This window comes from Ailuropoda melanoleuca, chromosome 12 (assembly GCF_002007445.2).
Source record: "Ailuropoda melanoleuca isolate Jingjing chromosome 12, ASM200744v2, whole genome shotgun sequence".
In the NCBI taxonomy this organism is placed as follows: domain Eukaryota; kingdom Metazoa; phylum Chordata; class Mammalia; order Carnivora; family Ursidae; genus Ailuropoda; species Ailuropoda melanoleuca.
The window spans coordinates 15,340,005-15,346,542 of record NC_048229.1 but is presented as its reverse complement, the minus strand read 5'-3'; positions in this window follow the sequence as shown (position 1 = coordinate 15,346,542).

Here is a 6,538-nt window from a genome sequence, read left to right as displayed (position 1 = left end):
TTTTTTTTTTTTTTTTTTTTTTTTTTTTTGGCCTGCCCCTCCTGGCTTACCAGCAACCTCCAGTTCTATTTTTAGGTGTCTAGGCAGGTAGATAATATGCGATAGAGGTGATTTAAGAGCTCAGAACAGCAGCAAATGTGAGTACCTTTGCTAGAGCTTGTCACTCCATAGCCGAGTTTATCCCCACAATATGCCTCAATTTGCCTTATCCACAAAATGGAGCTCACGCTTCCTTTTCATAAGTTAGCAGCAGGAAGAGATTAAAGTGAATTATCTGATCAGTTCCCACAAGCTCAGCCACTCTTCTGATCGTATTTGGAAGTCCCAAATCATCTCCGAATCCTGCCCTTGGGTCAACATCGTGCAAGGAGAGTTGTGTTTATCAATGGCCAGAGATGCAAAATAAATGAATTTCTGAGCTTTATGTGGGTTGTAAGAGCCCAGAATGAGCCCTAAGACACTTGCTCTGTTCTTGCCTACTTCTTCACACTTAAAGATGCAAAGCATAGGAATGATTTTCAAAGACCCAATCAAAATGAAAATCTCCAATTGATCAGCAAATTTACTGAGTTCTTGCGCACGTAGGACAATCTAATACTGTCTGTTGGAGGACTCACACATGTGGTTTCTATAACTGAAGAGGATCCAGGAGGATCTGTGAATACCCCTTTAATTGCCAAGAGAGCCTGCAGAGCTTTTGCTCTGGGAGTCAGGTCCTTTTCAATGGCACATGGCCTGAATTTCCCCCATCTGTCACCCCCTAAAAGAGTAGTAAGTTGTCAATGAGAATGCTTTTGGCTTCAACCTAATTCCAGATGGCTTGAACAATAACAGGGAATGTGTTACCTATTTGCTCACATAACTGAAAGTCTATTTGCAGGGCTGCCTTCAGGTAAGGCTTGATTCAATGGCTTGCAAATGTCTCCAAGCACATGTTTGCTTCTCACCTCTTCATTCTAACTCCGTAGTGTTGGCATCATCTTCAGAGTTTACCAAAGGNAGTTGGTATCATCTTCAGAGTTTACCGAAGGGTCTTAGGACTGCTCCAGGTTCTGCTATTTTTAGCACATTTCACATCTTCGTGCCACACCATCCAGGGGAAGAAAGAATGCATCTTCTGATGTCTCTTACACGAGTCCTGGAATTCACTCTCTCTCATTGACCTGAATCCAGTCTTTGCTGAGTCCTGAACCAACCATTTGGCCAGAAGACAAGAACCAGGGACTAGAAAGCTCTCAGGAGTCAAACATCTCTCAGGCTCCTTTTTTCAGATGCTATGTGGTCTCTCAACTCTCTTTTGTCAGTGCCTCTGTTCCTTCTTTCTTTCTGCACATCAACTTTCACTCTCTCTCTCTTTTTCTGCATAGAGTGGAAGGTAACCATCTTTAGTCCTTGAGTTTACATGACCTTATTCAAGGGTTAGTGGAGCCTGATGGACTCTCATGTCCTGATTTCAAGGGCTGGGAGAAATAGTCTGCTCTGGATCAGTAGGGCCACTTTCTACTCCTGGTCCTAACAAATGTGGTCAAGGAGTTGGGATCTCATTGTACAGACATAGGCAAAGGGTACCACCACTGGACTGGGGAATGGGGACAAGACATTTCTCCAGAACGTGGTATCTACCCCCATAACCTACAGAAAAATGGACATATGCCCTTATATGCCAATATCTGGGAAGGGTCTTCAACTCAATAGACCTGATTTATGTATTACTAGAATTTGGTTGCAAGTAACAGAATCAACACTGGCCAACTCAAACCAAATACACACGCACACACACATAATCTAAAGGGGTTCAAGGAGGATCTGTGTATACTCTGAAGTGCCAAGAGAGGCTGCAGAGCTTGCTCTGGAGTCCCAGGAGAGAGTATCTAATTGGAGTGGGCTGACCACTTGCTGTGTTAGATCATCATAATAATGGCCCTCAGTGAATCACACTTTCTTCTGTCTACCCCTCTTTGTAATGTGATGTTGCTGCTCTCCCTACAAAAGGGGGAGTCTATTTTTCCACGTCCTTGAATTGGAGTTGACCTTATGACTTCCCTCGACCAACAGAATGCAGCAGACATGATGTGTGAGCTCCAGGGCATAGGTATTAAAAAACTGTGCAACCTCTGCTCTTATATTCCCCAAACCTTAAAACTACCATGCTATGGGGCTAACCAACAGAAGGATGAGAGGCCACATGCAAGAGAGCTGAGGTTCTGCAGATGATANATCATAATAATGGCCCTCAGTGAATCACACTTTCTTCTGTCTACCCCTCTTTGTAATGTGATGTTGCTGCTCTCCCTACAAAAGGGGGAGTCTATTTTTCCACGTCCTTGAATTGGAGTTGACCTTATGACTTCCCTCGACCAACAGAATGCAGCAGACATTAAAAAACTGTGCAACCTCTGCTCTTATATTCCCCAAACCTTAAAACTACCATGCTATGGGGCTAACCAACAGAAGGATGAGAGGCCACATGCAAGAGAGCTGAGGTTCTGCAGGTGATAGCACCCACTGCCAGATATTGAATGAGACTATGTTGTATCATCTAGTCCAGTCCAGCCCAGCCAACTGAAGGCAGCCATGTGGATGAGCCCAGATGAGACCAGAACATCTGTCAGATGGCTAACCAGCAGAATTGTAAGAAATTATAGATCATTGTTGTTTTAAGCTTCTAAGTTTGGGACTGTTTGTTGCACAGCAATAGCTAACTGAAACACATGCCCACTACCTAGATCTGGAAAGCAGGAATCTGCCAACAGTGGCTACAGGAACTCCTTTGGGCTTCCACTGTGCATCCTGGATTTTCTGCTCTACCCGCTGCCCACAGTCAGGGAGAAGTTCTTGAAAATGCAAGCAGAGTGCTGTGTGTTAAGAGAGAAGTATATACCTGGCAGGAAAAATCGATAAATAGATAGGAACACAAGAAACCAACAAATACCCACTTTATTTTGCATTGTGCTTCTTGTAAGCAGAGCTGTGTAAACACTCTGAGTACCTATTACATGTTGTCTTAAATTCATACTTTTGGAATAAATTCCACCAGGACAGACTCATCTGAATTAAATAGACAGAGACTACAGGCTATGCCATCTGCAGTCCTCCACTTCTTCTCTTGGCCCAGTTTGAGAACAAACACACACACACCGAACCACAAGAGAACTACTGATTTAGAACAAATTAAATAAAGCAACATGTAGGATGTCAACGCTGAGCATTCCAAGACAGGACCCACACACCTACTCTGAGTGTAGAAGCCAGAACAGGCCGTGTGCTCAGCCACTGAGTACCCCCAGGTCAGAAGCAGCATTGGAACATCTTCCATTTATTAAGTAAAGTCGAAAACAGTGGTTTTTATCCAGGGGAGACTTGGCTCCCTAGGGAACCCTCAGTGATATCTGGAGGCAATTCTGGTTGTCACAAGTGGGACAGGGGTGGGGAACATGCTAGTGGCACCCAGTAGGTGGTGGGCAGGGATGCTTCTCGACATCCTACAGAACACCGTACATCCCCCTTTCTCCCAAAACAACAAAGAACTATCTGGCTTAAAATATCAATACTGCCGAAGTCAAGAAACCCTGATTTAATGGAACTAGTATTGCCAGATAGAACAGGAGTCATAACTGCATCCGTGGGCCTTGGAAGAGTCTTGAATGACAACAAAGCTATTTAACACAGGACGACGTCTAACATCCTACCACGGACTGAAACCTTATTCCTTACCAGCCATCCCGCTCCTCGGTATTTCCCGGAGAGAAATGAAAACATGCCTTCACACAAAGCAGCTCACGAGAATGTTCAGTAGCAGCGGTATTTGTGATAGCCACCACATGGAAGCAGCTCCAAATCCATCAACTGGGGAACAGCTAAACAGAATGTGTGCTAGCCACACTACTTAGCAATAAAAAGGAAGGGGGTAATGATATACGCTACCATGCAGATGAACCCCAAAACACTATGCTCGCTGAAAGAAGCCAAACACAAGAAAACCAGCAATTGCATGATCCCATTTATAGGAAATGCCCAGAAAGACCAAAATATAAAGACAGAGGGTAGATGAGTGGTTGCTCGGGGCTGGGAATAGGGTGGCGGAGTGGGGATTAATTCTAAATGGGCATGAGACAGCTTATGGAGGGGGTGAAAACGTTCCCCAGCTGGGTTATAGGGATGGTTGTGCATCTCAAGAAACTCACCAGAAAGTACTCAGAATGGGTGGATTTTATGATCTGTGAATCATACCTTAATAAAACCTTGCTGTTCCCAGGTTCAGGCCCTGGACCTTAACGTTCCTACTTGAGCTGTAATAGGAAACCACATTTACATCCCGTTGGAGGAACATGTCAGACACCCGGATGCCTTCCTTCCAGCTTTCTAGTCTATGGGATCAGTACTATCTCAGGAACTTGAACCAGAGGGCAAGTTTGTGCCGATGTCTCCTCTTTACACAGCTGGTTTGGGGAAGCGTATTAGTGTGTTTGAGGTTTCTGAACAGATTTGAAAAGGTTCTGTCAAAAGTTTGTAATAAAAGCACAATGGCAGGAGACAAGCAGTTTTAGGGGGCTTATTTTCTATAAGAGAACACTCTTCTAAACGGACCCAACTGGTTTATAATCCATTGCAGGACTTGATTCCCCTCCCGAAGCGCAAAGGTCCCTAGGCCATGTTCTGCTGAGTAAGGTAAGGAAATAACTCTCAACTCCATGGTCTGAGGTGCAGGTATGTTTAAAAAAAGTATTTTTTTGCTGAGAACTCAAATAATGCGTGCTCATTACTGAGAAAACCAAACATGACCAAAATACGTGTGACCCAGGTGTAGCGAGTCTCCCAGGAGAGCCACAGGTCTTAGCTTGCATCCACTCTGGGGCTGCGTTCAGCACTTGAGGGCAATCCTGGGAAACCGGGTCCTGCTGGTGACACACCACTAAGTGATAGAGCTTGGCTGAAGATGTTTCGAGAAAGTGGGGGAAGAATGGCAACACTTGGCAGTAATCCCTGTAAACACCTTTGTTCTGCTAAAATTTCCTCTCTAAATGTCAGCCCCCTCTCTCCCCTCCTCTTCCTCCCTCCCCATCTCTTTGTCTTTCTTCCCTCTCCAAACCTGAATGCCCCCTCGATTTTTAGAAGGACTCACTTCTGGCTCTCAACTTGCCTATCCCACTCAAAAAGACAAAAAAGCTCAGTAGATGGTTTGTCTGACTTTGATCCTGTTTTGAAGGAAGCAGCTCAATATGCATCCATTATTTGTCAAGAATGGTTGGGAGTGGGGGCTGGAGCTGGCACTCTCGGGCTCTGGAAGAAAGGATGGTGTGTTTCTCTTCTCAGTTCTGCATTCAGCGAAATCATGTTGGTAGCTTGAAATGGGCTACAGTTGGAGTGTTTACATCGTGGAAATTGGCAAACACTATAAATCAGGGTCCCCACCCCCAAAGAGCTAGTTCTTAAACATTTACCAGCACACAACTGGATCCACCCTGCAACACACATATAAAAGTTTTATCAAACAAAAATAGGTTTTCTTCTGCAGAAGGGAGTGCCAGGGGCTGGGGTGGGGGTGGAAGATAACTTCTGACGCCAAGAAAATAAGAGCTTTTCTCCAAATTGTTACATATACAATGTATATAGAAAGTGTAACTCTCATTCCTTTTTTTTTTTTAAAGGATTTATTTATTTATTTTGAGAGAGAGAGAGAGAGAGAGAGAGAGAGCAGGAGTGGGAGGGGCAGAGGGAGAGGGAGAAAGAATTCCAAGCAGACTCCACAATGAGCGGGGAGCCTGACATGGGGGGCTCTATCTCACGACCCTGAGATCATGACCTGAGCTGAAACCAAGGGTCGGATGCTTAACTGACTCATTTCTTTATCCTCTCACAGCATGCATTGTCCCCGAGATAACCACCATTTAGTTGAATGTATATTTCCCTTGTTTTTTCCAAATACATGTAAACAGATATTCATGTTATTTGTATCAGATTATTTGACACATCTTATTTATATCCTACTCTTTTTTTTAATCTAACAAGGTATCTCAGATACTTTCCTTTCTGCACACAAAGTCATTGTTAAAAAATGGATACGTAGTATTTAATGCTGTAACTCTGCTGTACTAAATACAACCAAGCCCTTACGAATGGCTCTTTGTCTTCTTCAGTTGCTATTATTATTATTTTCTGTTAGTGAAGTTTTGTTTTGTTTTGTTTTGTTTTGTCTTTTTCTGTAAATTCCCAGAGGAAGAATTGTGGAGACAAAGGGTAGAAAACATTTTCCCTTTTTATAGATACTGCCAAATTGCCCTCTGAAAAAGGTTTGTGTTGATTCAGGTTTCCACTAACAGTGTATGATAGAATTTTTGGAAAAAAAGATGATTTTTTAGATAAAATTTAATGCTCTGATTGTTGTTGGCAGCCACAGCTGGGACTTAGCAGTGATGATTTGATTGATTTCCTCATGAGCCTTCTGTTTTCTCTTCCTGGTTCCTTTATTCATCTCATTGTACCCACTGGAAATGCCTTTCCTATATAAATGCATCCCACCCCTTCTTCCAGATTTATT